Below are 13,673 nucleotides of genomic sequence, written 5' to 3'. Positions count from 1 at the left end.
TCTTTCTTCACCACCCAAGTGGCTCTTCCCCTTATATGCATCATGCTTGATGACCTCTCCTTTGCCATTAGTCCATGCTTTCCACATTGGATCACTCTTCAAGTCTGGATGTTGTACTATATTTGTTTACATTTAACATTTATTTATTAAAACCTATTTTTCAGTAGATGCTGACCTAGGATCGATGGATACAGAGTTACACAAGAGAATAAGGAATTCTTTTTTTTTTTTTTAAAGATTTTATTTATTTATTTGAGAGAGAGAGAATGAGAGACAGAGAGCACGAGAGGGAAGAGGGTCAGAGGGAGAAGCAGACCCCCGCTGAGCAGGGAGCCCGATGCAGGACTCGATCCCGGGACTCCAGGATCATGACCTGAGCCGAAGGCAGTCGCTTAACCAACTGAGCCACCCAGGCGCCCCGAGAATAAGGAATTCTTATGGAGTTGTTAGTCTAGTTGGGGAGACACACAATTAACAAATAAGCAAGTAAATAAACTAAATGACTAGAGCTTATGCTAAATGCTATGAAGACTAAAACCAGGTTGACATGATAAAGAATAATGGAGGGTATATATTTTACATAGTGCTCAAGGAAGGTTTCTTCAAGCCATGAGCTGAAGGATATAAAGGAACAAGCCCATTGGGAAAAGAGTGTTCCAGGCTAAATTTAGGACAAAAAGTTTCAATCCTCCAAAACCTGTAAGTTCATTCTGTAGTCTTTAAGAAGGCCACTGAAGTTGAAGTATATGAATATAGAGAATGGCTTGAAATGTGTTGATTAGCTGGCATTCACTGAGTGCTTTGCATAGCCTAATTATTGTGCAAGAATTTGAAGTGGATTATCATATTTTACTCTCATATTGACTTTATGATTTTTAGCCTTATTTTAGGAATTAAGAAATTAAGTCACATGGAGGTTAAGTAATTTACACATGTACTAATTGGTAAGCTGAGATTGAAATATAGACAAGTTCACTCTTTTGACCCTGTGTTATATTGCCATCTATTTTCACTTAGAAGCCAGGTTTTGCAGAGAATTTAAGGGCATGATAAGGAGTTTGGATTTTAGTTTTATTGGAACCAAAAAGACACTGATGGTTCTTAGTAAGGGACAAGTCTTACTCTCTGAGATTCTCCAAAGTGTGTCTCCACTGACAAGTTCTCAGTTCACACTTTTTTCTTGGCTCCCATAGGTCATGGCGTCAGTGTCAATCATTAGTCCAGTCAATCCACACTCCACACCACCATCAGATTTTAATACACATGAAATCTAAACCAATCAAATCACAACCCTGCTTAAAATTCTTGCACAGGTATTCACAGCCTTCAATAATAAAATTCAAACTCCTCAGCACAGTACATACTGCACTTCATGATCTGTCTTCTGCTTCTCTTCCTAGTCTTGCTCCAGCCATGTTGTGATTTCTGTCTTGGGTTCCTACCACACTGAACCTCTTCGAGTTCCTGAATGTGCTCTTTTCTTTCTCCACAGCAGGGAAGAGAACCTTGCCAGTGAGGATTATAGTGATTTTGCTGAAATAGACTCTTTTTTCTATTTCTATTCTTACACGTGCTCCCCTTGCCTTGAGACAAACACATGCTCTTTCCTGCCTTGAGGGCATCTCTTTACCCCACTGCTCCTTATCCCTTATTGTACTGTTTTGGGGAGCTAACTGCATCTGCTACTCACTTTTAAAAGCTCAACTCTGAAGTCACCTCCTCTGGGAAGCCATCTTCCCACAGTACCCTCTGCCTACATGTATCCTAGCACTTGTATATAGCATTTTAGTTGTTGTTTGCTTGTCTCTCTCTCCAATATTATGACTGCTTCAAATTTAAGGATTTTGTCTTATTCACATAATCCAATGCCTGGAACATGACATGAGATTTACTAAAAACTTGCTGTATGAGTGGTAAAGAGAATGGATAAATGAATTGCAAAAATTAAAAAGTCAGCCCCCAAAGTAATTAATGAAGATCAGGGGCTGCATAATTTATTTTTCAGGGACCATATACCATTTCAATTGGTCTACATCTACAAACTCATTCTACCATTTAAGATTCACCAAACTGGGGCGCCTGGATGGCTCAATTGGTTAAGTGTCTGCCCTTGGCTCAGGTCATGATCCCAGGGTCCTGGGATTGAGTCCCTCATCGGGCTCCCTGCTCAGCAGGGAGCCTGTGTCTCCCTCTCCTTCTGCCTGCCTGCCTCTCTCTCTCTCTGTGTCAAATAAATAAATAAAACCTTAAAAAAAAAAACAAGATCCACCAAACAAAAAAACCTGGTACCTATTATCTTAATCAATTAGTGAATAATATTTAAGTACCCTTGTTAAAAGCAGATATTATGCTTGGGTCATATAATCTATAATCTATATAATATATAATGTCTTAATTTAAGGAGAAAGGATATTGATTAAGAAAGTATAATACTGATATGGAGTATTTTATAGTATAAGTAGCTGTCTAATAAAACTTTTGTCATATATTCCCAGCAATCCTATGATATGTGACATGTGTATTGTTTGTAATCACCATTTTAGAGATTAGGTGATAGAAGTCCTGAGAGAGTACAGATCTGCTAGTACCCAGGAAGTTCAGTGGCAGATCTGCTAGTACCCAAGAAGTTCAGTGGCAGAAACTAAGTTGAACACTGAGTTTTCTGAATCAAAATAATGTAACTCATTTAATGTTGAGCTGATATATTACAGTGCATTTAATAATCTCATCTGAAAATATTTACTTGAGAAAAAGAAAAAAAAACTGCGGCCATCTAGTTTGATTTAAGAGTAATATGGTGTACAGTAAGGCATTAACTTTTATTTGAAAGTTTACTATGAGCTCCAAAGTTTAGACTGCTGAAACTTTTTGAATTTTGAACATAGCAGTTTTGCTACAAAGGCTTAAAATCCCTAAGCTTTTTCTGAGTCTGAAGCCCATGTTTTTGTCCTGAGAATACTCATGTATTCCAGGGTATTTTGTCATTCTCTGACCTAGAAAACACAAATATCATTACCTTTATCCTCTCGCACAAAATGAATTTTAGATCATTCATTTCTAGGCCAGAGTTAAGAGTTTTATATGTATTCCTGATGTTGTTTTGTGCTGTGACCATGAAAAATTATGGCACTCTGATTTGTGATTAACTTTTAACTTCATTTTCTAGCAAAAGAGAGACTACAGAGAACACCCACGGTCGTTTGTCAGGTTTATAGAAAAACATCCCTGAAAAACAGGACATGTTTAGTTATTTAAGGAGAAATGTAAATGGAAAAAAAAACAACAACAAAGTAATTAAATGGTTTTCAATGATTTAGGTCCCATTCATTATAGAATTGTATACTTTGCATACACATTTAAGAAAAATTCCCAATAAAATAAATATGTCCAATTTCCATCAACTTAAGGAAGGCATAGGGGCAACAATAAAAAGAGTTGTCAGAAAAAGTCTTTGGCTGAGAATACCCTCCAGCAAACATTGCCTTAGCTGCCGGCTAAAGGAGGCTAGAGCCTTCCAGACTGGGGTGGAGAGTAGGCCACGATGTCCAGGCCCTGAGACTAGATAAGTTGCACCCCGACAGCACCTTGGAGCAGTGGCACTGAACCATCATCCTTTACTATCAATTTCTTCCAAAGATCCATCAGACAATCATCTGTTCAGGAACACTGATGAACAGATATCACCTAATAATTACTATTTTGACAATAATGGCAAGATTCCTGGTTTTGAGGAGTTGACAATTTAGTGTTTTAACACTCCAAAGTTTAGCAGCCAGGAAGAATATTAGCAAAACCTAACTTGCACCCAGGTTTTTCAAATCTCAATAATGTAATTCATATAATATTAAACTTATACTAGATTTCATAATGCCATCTAGAAATATTTACTTGGAAAAAAGACCACTAACCATCCCGTATGGGTTAGAAGTAATATAGCTGTTAGTAAGGCTTGTATACACACACAAACTATCAAAAGGCAATGTGCTAAGTGTTCAAATTGATGTTTGCACAGTGATAATGGAAGCACAAGGAGAGTGATCCAAACACAGCCTAGGGGAAATAGAGGTTCTAGGAAGAAGTAATGTTGAAATTAGGAAGGATGAGGAGAAATTGACCAGATGTTAGAGACAAGGGACTCCATTCCCAGTAGAGACAGCAATACATAACAAAATATGGATCTGAGACAGAGCATGGAGAGTTGTAGAAAATGAAGTGGTTCAATATGAGCACAGTACAGAGTGGATGGAAAGGGATGTAGGAGATAATGCTGGAAAGATGAGGATGAGGAGGTGGATGAAAACACAGAAAGTTGTACATCATCTTATAAAATTTATGTTTTATCTTAAATGCTGTAGATAGTTATTACTGGATTAAAAGCAAGAGGATGAGTGTTATGGTCAGATTCATATTTTGTGTTTTATACTCTTGAGGCACTATGGAAAATGAATTTTAGAGGGCAGAGAAGCAGGCTAACACAATTATCCTACTGAGAAAATTATGAGTGCCTGACTAACATCAACACTGTGGATATGAGAAAGAGACTAACCTAATAAATATTCAGAAAGTACACAAGAAATAGAATTGACAATCAGTGATAAAGTAATAATTAGTGATATAAAGTATATCTAATCAGTGATAAAGAAGAGGAGGTCTAGAATGACATAATTGATTTCTAACTTAAGTATGGAATGATTGGTAATACAAATAATCAACATAGGCAGTAAAGGAAAAGATCATGTTTGGAAAAGGAGGACAGGAATTTTGGCTTTGTACAAGTTTTACCTAAGATGACTGTAGTGCATCAGTGTGGAAATACTATGGGGCATTAAAAATAAGGATCTGGAACTCAAGAGTGAGGTCTATATTAAAGATATGCTTTAGAGTTCAAACAAAAAAGTGAGAGTTGAAACTACAAGTGTGGACAATATTGTCTAAAGAAATCTGTAAAGTGAAGCGAGATAAAGATTTTATTGAGTTCAGCTTATCAGTTCTCTCAGGGATCATGCTTTTGGTATTGTGTTTAAAAAGTCATCTCCAACCAAGGTCATCTAGATTTTTTCCTTTGTTATATTTTTAAGAGTTTTATAGGTTTGCATTTTACATTAGGCTTATGACCCATTTTGAGTTAATTTCTGTGAAGGTTGTAAGGTGTCTGTCTAGGTTCATTTTTTTGCATGTGGATGTCCAGTTGTTCCAGTACCGTATGTTGAAAAGACTATCTTTGCTCCATTGTCAAAATTTTGTTTAAAATATCTGCTTTGCAAAAGACATTGTCAAGAGAATGAAAAAACAAGCCACAGACTGGTAGAAAATATTTGCAAAAGACACGTCTTAGAAGGCACTGTTATCCCAAAATTGCAAAGAGCTCTTAGAACTCAACAATAAGAAAGCAAACGATCCAATTAAAAAACAGGCCAAATATTGGTATGCACAACTTGGAAGAATCTTGAAGGAATTATGCTGAGTAAAACAAACAAAAATCCCCCTCCCCCCCAAAAAAACCCCACAAAAAAACAGGCCAAAGACATTAATAGACACCTCACTGAAGAAGACATACAAATGGCAAATAAGCACATGAAAAGATGCCCCATATCACACGCCATCAGGAAATGCAAATGAAAACAACCATGAGATACTACGACAAAACTATCAGAATGGCCAAATTCCAGGACACTGCCAACTCCAAATACTGGCAAGGATGTGGAGCAACAGGAACTCTCTCATTCATTCCGGATAGGAATGTAAAATAGTACAACCATTTTGAAAAACAGTTTGGTAGTTTCTTACAAAATGAAACAAAACATATTCTTATACAATTCAGCAATAGTGCTCCTCGGTATTTACCTAAAGAAGTTGAAAATTTTGGCCGTACAAAATTTGGGTATGGATATGTGTAACAGTTTTATTCACAACTGCCAAAAGTTGAAAGCAGCTAAGATGTCCTTCAGTAGATAAATGGATAAGGAAACTGTATATCAAGACAAAGAACTATTAGTACTAAAAAAGAACTGAGCTACCAAACCACAAAAAGACATGGAGAAAACTTAAATATGTATTACTAAGTGAAAAAAAAAAAAACAGTTGGAAAGGCTACATACTGTAGTATTCTAACTATATGACAATTCTGAAAAAAGGCAAAACTATGGAGACAATTAAAAAGATCAGGTTGCAGGGGCTGGGGGAAAGGGGATGAACAGGTGAAGCATAGAAGTTTTTTAGGACAGTGAAAGCATTCTGTATGATACTATATTGGTACATACATGCCTATACAATGCTCCAAACCCATAGGATGTACACCACCAAGAGTGAACCATAATGTAAGCTATGAACTTTGGGTGATAATGATGAGTCAATGTGGGTTCATCAATTGTAACAAATCCACATCTCTGGTGGGGGAATGTGGATAATGAGGGAAGCTATGCACATGTGGGCAGGACGTAAATGAGAAATTTCTGTATCTTCTGCTCAATTTTGCAATGAACCTAAATATGCTCTAAAAATTAAAATCTATTAAAATTATTTAATTTGGAGATGTTGATTGTAGTGTTCTCTATATACATAATTAGTTTAATTTGTAATTCCTGTTCAACCTTTTTTGTAATATTAATTTTAGTTTGACTAGTTACTGAAAGGGATATGTAAAATCTTTTAGTATAATTCTGCATTTTTTATTTGACCTTGAATTTCTTTGAATTTTTTTCCTTTAGCTATATTGTGAAACTATATTATATGGTACATACCAACTTGATATATTCTTGGTATGATATGTCAACTTAGAATTGCCATATCACCCTGGTAGATTGACTATTTTATAATAGTTCTCTATACCTAAAAATACTTATTTCTTTAAATTACAATTTTTGTTATAGTCCTGTAGCTTTAACTAGTTTTGTTTAGTTAATACTTGAATGGTATGACTTTTCCATCTGTTTACTTTTAAACTTTTAGTGTATTTATATTTAAGGTGTGCTTCTTGTGAGCAGCATATGGTTGGAATAGATTTGGTTTATTTCTTGCTTGACAATTACTGTCCTTTAATTTGAACTATTTATTCAATGTAATTTTAATATAGTTACTGATCTATACCATTTTAAATTTGGTTCTCATTTGTTCCACTTTTATTTTCCTTTTACTTTCTTTCCTTCAATTGAATCAGTCCAATTGGAATGAGTCTAATTCCAATAACTGGAAAATGATTCTAGTTTTCTCCTCCGATCCCTGGAAACACTGGCAGCTCTACATCCTAGACAAAGCAAGGTCTTTAGAACAGTAACCTGGGATGCCTGGGTGGCTCAGTCAGAAAGCTGCTGCTTTCGACTCAGGTCATGATCCCAGGGCCCAGGATTGAGCCCCGCGCCGGGCTCCCTGCTCAGCGGAGAGCCTGTTTCTCCCTTCCCTCTCCTGCCGCTCTGCCTACTTGTTCTATCTCCCTGTCAAATAAATAAATAAAATCTTAAAAAAAAAGAATACTTCTTTCTCCTGTTGAGTTCATACTGGGTATTTACCCCAAAGATACAAACGTAGGGATCCAAAGGGATACGTGCACCCTGATGGTTATAGCAGCAATGTCCACAATAGCCAAACCATGGAAAGAGCCAAGATATCCATCAAAGGTGAATGGATAAAGAAGATGTGGTGTATATATATATTATGCAGCCATCAAAAGGAATGAAATCTTGCCATTTGCAATGATGTGGATGGAACTGGAGGGTATTATGCTGAGCGAAATAAGTCAATCAGAGAAAGACATGTATCATATGACCTCACTGATATGAGGAATTCTTAATCTCAGGAAACAAACTGAGGGTTGCTGGAGTGGTGGGGGGTGGGAGGGATGGGGTGGCTGGGTGATAGACATTGGGGAGGGTATGTGCCATGGTGAGCGCTGTGAATTGTGCAAGACTGTTGAATCACAGATCTGTACCTCTGAAACAAATAATACATTATATGTTAAAAAAAAAAAAAAGAAGAAGATAATAGGAAGGGAGAAATAAGGGAGGGGGAATCGGAGGGGGAGACGAACCATGAGAGACTATGGACTCTGAGAAGCAAACTGAGGGTTCTAGAGGGGAGGGGGTTGGGGGGTTGGGTTAGCCTGGTGATGGGTATTAAAGAGGGCACGTTCTGCATGGAGCACTGGGTGTTATATGCAAACAATGAATCTTGGAACACTACATCAAAAACTAATGATATAATGTATGGTGATTAACATAATAATAAAAAAAATTCAATAAGCTTTCCTGATTAAAACACTAAAGAAAAAAAAAAGAAAAAATAGGCCTTTGAACTAAATCTAGTTCTGTGACTGTTTTTGTATATTAAATTTAATTGGAACAGAAAAAAAAATAAAACTAATGATGTAATGTATGGTAATTAACATAACATAATAAAATTTAAAAAATGTGCAAAAAAAATCTAACTTGTCTGATATAAAAAAAAAGAATACTAACTCTACTATTCTCTTCCCAACTTTTGTGTATTGTCACAGAGTATTTTAATTTTATATATAACTTTCACCAGTGTTTTAAAAAAACATAATCAATTTAAATTTAATTTTTTCACATATCTGTCCTTTGTATTTATATTTATTCTTTCCTGTATTCCTTACTATAACTTGGTACCATTTCTTTTGCTTTAAAAACATTTTGTGATATTTTAGTGTGATAATTCAGGTGATGCTGAATTATCTGAGTTTTTGTTTGTCTAAAAATGCCTTAAATTCACCTTTGTTTTTAAGCAATACTTTTGCTTGGTATAAAATTCTAATTTTGTAGTCATTTACTTTAACCCCTCGAAGATACCATTTTATTGTTTTCTGGTTTCTATTAATTTTTTTGATATGCAATCTGTTAGACTCATTTAAAAGCAACATGTCTTTTCTCTGATTGCTTTTAACATTTCCTTTGGTCTTAATGCGTTCAGTTTTATTATGATCTTTCTATGTGTCACTTTATTTGTATTTTCCTGCTTGGAATTGGTAGCATTTCTTGAGGCTCTGACTTGATCTTTCGACAGTTTTGAAAACTCAGCAATTATTTTTTCAAATGTTACCACTCTCTTCTTTTCCCTTCTGGATTCTAATTAAATGTGTGTTAACTCTTTCTACCATTTCACAAAGTGGATGTTTCTCAGAGCATTTTCTATTATTTTCCATAATTCTGTTTTTCTGTTATTAAGTGTAGGTATTTTCCTTTGGTCTATCTTCTAGTTCTCTAATTATCTTCAGTATATATAATTTGATTATTTAAGAATATCCATTTAATTCTTGACATAGTTTCTACTCCTTGTCTGAAAGTTCTCCATTTTTGTCTTTTAAGTTCATGACAAAATCAATTACCATGTTTTATGAGTGTCTGCTACCCTTATTATTTGGTTTTCCTGTCAATTTTTTTGTCTATTTCCTCTCCTCTTTTGTCAATTTTATAAGGTTGTTACATATAAAAATGTAGAGATAATGTGAGTATTTAGATTTTTTTTCATGGCACCATTTTTTTTTTTTTTGCTTTTTTTAAACAGTTAAGACAGGAGTAGTTCATACTAATGCAATCAAGGATGGGGTCATTTGAAGCTCTGCACTTAGTTGTATGATGTCTCCCATTGTGGAAAGAAAAGAGAGAAATGAAAATTATCTTCAGTAAGCACTTTTTTACAGCTGTTCTTTGCTTAAGTTTCTTCATTTAGAAAAAAATAAGTTTCTTATATAGGATTTTTATTACGTAAAATCTATTGATATGTAATTATGGTCTGACAAAAGTAAACACTTTATAAATGTGATGTATCTGTTTTATGATATTCTGACAATAATGTGAACTAAAGTTACCCTTAATTTTTTCCTCAATATTTATAAACCAAAATGTTTAATATCTCGTAAAGGCCTGAAAAAAATGTTCACAATTATTTTAATGCTACTACTAACATTCCCCACAGAGAAGATAGAGAAATGAATAAAAGATACATTTTACCTCAAATGTCTTATTTCTTCTCATCTCCGTTTTTAGGTACAACTCTATAAAGCAATACTCCTTAGAGCCTAGAATTTTTAAATAAAGTGAAAGAAGAGGAAGAAAAAGAAAAATGAGAAAGAAGAAGGAAGAGAAAAAGGAGGAGGAGAAGGTGAAGGAGGAGGAGGAGGAGGGGAACTTTCTGTGTCAAAATCAAAGAAATGAAAATAACAAATAAGACTACAATTTAGACCCTCTTTTCCAGTTTTGGAAACAATAATCCCAGGCCAAATGTTAACAATGAAATAACTCTGGATTGATCATATACATAAGGACAAGTGGTATTCTATATCTTAATCTTCACAGTTCCTTCTGAAAGAAGTATAATGCAAAGTGAATGAGAAGCTATCCACAGTGTCTGAATGGGAAGAATAAAAAGCCGATGTAGGAGAGTTTATATTCAGGGGAGATCATAATAGTCTATCCTGTACCCTGTTGATGGAATTTTTAACTTTCAAAAACTCTTTAAACCCCTAAAGAAAATTATGACATGCTTATTTTAGAGTGATTAAGTGTGGTTTCACAATTCTTATAAAATAACTTTGAAAAAATTCCTGGAAGCCACCCTCCTTATGTGTCCCCCATGGTCATTTTCAGATAACTGAGACTACCTCTGAAGTGACTAATCAGCTAGAGACAAATGCATAGGATCTTTAAAGATACTTTTTTTTTTTTAAGATTTTATTTTTAAGTGGTCTCTACACCTAACGGGGGGCTTGAACTTACAACCCTGAGATCAAGAGCCACATGCTCTACTGGCTGAGTCAGCCAGGCGTCCCTAAAGATCATTCTAAATAAACTAAAATGCTAGTGCACTCTGAGAGAGGAATACAAAAATGGGATTTAGGTATCATTTCTTCCACAGTCCATTTTACACAGTAGTGAATCAAGAATTTGTTAGTTCATGAAACTAATCTGAGGTCAGTGTCTGTATTCAACATAAACGTGAATTGTTTCAGACACTAAAGATAAGCACCATAAAGAAAGTAATTAAGCTAATGTCAGGTTTTGTCAGTCAGCTGAGAAGATGAGGTTTCTACTGGGAGTTAGTGCAGTAGTTATGAGCACTTTAGGGAACACACTGATTTATCCAGTGTGCAACTCTAGGTTGGCATATAGGAGGATCTCAGTACAAGTTCACTGCATGCATGAATGAGTTGTACTATCCTAGATCCCAAATGGAGATTAAACAGGTTCCCAGATTATTGCTTTTTAAGTGGTTTTATTTGGTATTATATTTTAGACAGAGGGATTTTAGTTGAACCCCAAGATCTTTTTTTAAATCCCTTTTCTAAACTATGTTTCCTGGATTCAATACAAAGGCTTTAGAAAATTCTTGGCTGTAGAACACTTTTAAGTGGTCTCTCCTGGATATATTTCCTATTATTCTTTCAGAATTGTATAAGCCTTAAGTAATCAAAATCTTGTCTGTAATGACCAGTGAAGGGAAGCAAAATCATTGAGTGAGGTACTTATTTATTTGCCGTCAGAGAAATTTCCTCCATGGTCTTGTTATAATTTTTTTTTTTTTTTTTTTTTTTTACCAATTAAGTACAGCAGACTAGTTTATTTACCATGGACTATTTTTTTGCATATGGGTCAAAAGCATGCACATCAAGTTGCCTCTAATGCAGAATTAAAATGCCTGACTTGTGCAAAAAGTTCTCATGCATTCAATCATTAGTAAGATGATGGCAGTTAGCCCAGCTGGTGCCAAGAGGACCACAGTTATGGCTGATAGAGGCAGTGTTTTGATTTTTTTTTTTAATCAAAAAGGTATGAAAAACTGGAGAGCACAGAACACTCTCCACACCTGACCAGGAAGACATGCTTATGAAAACATTGTTACATAGTAGATGAACTTTGAATCTATTTCTCTGACTATTTCTCAACACCTTCATCACAACCAGCAAGCTGGTCCAATCCATGCTGTTTCTCTTCTGGACATTTCCGTCACCTCCTAATTGGCAATCTTTCTTCCATTTTTGTCCCCAGCTTGCCACCAGTCTGTTCTCCATTCTGCAGCCAGAGTAACTTTTGTAAAATAAGTCAGATCATGATATTCCCAGCTTAAGTTCCGCCAATGGCTGTCTATCTTACTCACGTAAGATCCAAAGTTCTATGAGGACATACAGCCCAGTATTACTCTGAACTCATTCCCACCACTCTGTCCTCTTTCACTCTGATTTAGCCTTCCTGACCTCTCGTGTTCCTCAGAAACACCAAGCAAACTTCAACCTGAGAGCTTTTCCCTCTGCCTAAGAGATCATTCTCCACATACACACCTGTCAAAGATAAGCAAAGCCAGACACGGAAGTGCTGAGTATAGATGTTATTCAGTGATGACTATTGCTATAGGAAAGAGGATCCAGTGGGTATTGAACTCAACTTCATGAAACAAAAGGCAGATTTTTTTGAGGCTGCAGTATGCTGAGGCAAAGGCACTGAGGGTATCAAGAGGGGCTGGGTCCCTGTGACTGGGCTATATGGGTTTGTTCATTGGAGTTTATCCAGAGGAGAAACAAACAGCTGTATCTTCATGACTGGAGGCAGTGTTGCAAGTTAAAGCAAGGCTGCTATATCATATGGTTTCACTCATATGTGGAATATAAGAAACTGGGCAGAGAACTGTAGGGGAAGGGAGGACAAACAGAATGGGAAGTCCTCAGAGAGGGAGAAAAACCACGAGAGACTCTTAACTATAGGAAAGAAACTGAGGGTTCCTGGAGGGGTGGTGGGTGGGGGGATGGAGCAATTGGGTGGTGGGCATTAAGGAGGGCATGTGATGTGATGAGTACTGGGTGTTATAAGTGATAAATTATTGAACAAGAACACTACATCTGAAACTAAATGATGTATTATAAGTTGGCTAATTGAATTTAAATAAAAAAGAAATAAAACAAGGCTGCAACAACGTTGGGTCCTTTCCCTCCAAAAGGGACTGGGAACAAGAGTGAGAGTTACTTCCCTGAATGTTTGCATATCAGAGAGACACTGGTTCTCAGGTCCTTGAGAATACAGTTCTAAGTGGTAGGAGATTTACATCTCTAGGAGGCAGTGAAAGGATTTATAATTGCAAGCTTCCTAAAGTAACTACTCTAAGAGGGAGTTCCAGGGCCCAACTGCCTATCACCAGGTTTTGATTGGAACAGGCAGTAAATTCTTCTGATAGTAACAGATTATATATATAATATATAAATACATAATATATTAATATATTGTATTTCACCTTACATTAGTATGTAAATTCCATCAAGGGTTTTAACTTTTTTACTCAGAATCCCCAATGCCTACCCTTGCTCTTGGCACGTGGTAGGGATTTGATAAATAGTTGTTGATAAAAAATTATTATTTTAAAACATTTATTTAGAATTCTCCATATAGCACTGTGATCCTTACTTAGAATCTAAAGATAAGTAACATAGTCCCAGGCATTAAGGAACTCCTGGCTTAGTGGAAGAAATAGACATGAACACAAATTATTGCACAATAGTGAACTACTTGCTAAAAATTAATTAAGTACAAAATACTAGTGGGATCCTGAAATCTGAGCAACAATCTACTGAGAAGAAATATATCAAGAAAAATTCTAAGCAAGAGTTGATTATTTGATTAGAGTCTTAAAGGAAGAGAGCAAATACATTTGAATACATTTCCAATAAATTTTGGCAT

The sequence above is a fragment of the Mirounga angustirostris genome, unplaced genomic scaffold, assembly GCF_029215605.1.
Source record: "Mirounga angustirostris isolate CCGP_5_RB_7025 unplaced genomic scaffold, mMirAng1.0.hap1 SCAF_9, whole genome shotgun sequence".
Taxonomy (NCBI): Eukaryota; Metazoa; Chordata; class Mammalia; order Carnivora; family Phocidae; genus Mirounga; species Mirounga angustirostris.
Note: the sequence above shows the minus strand (reverse complement) of the source record.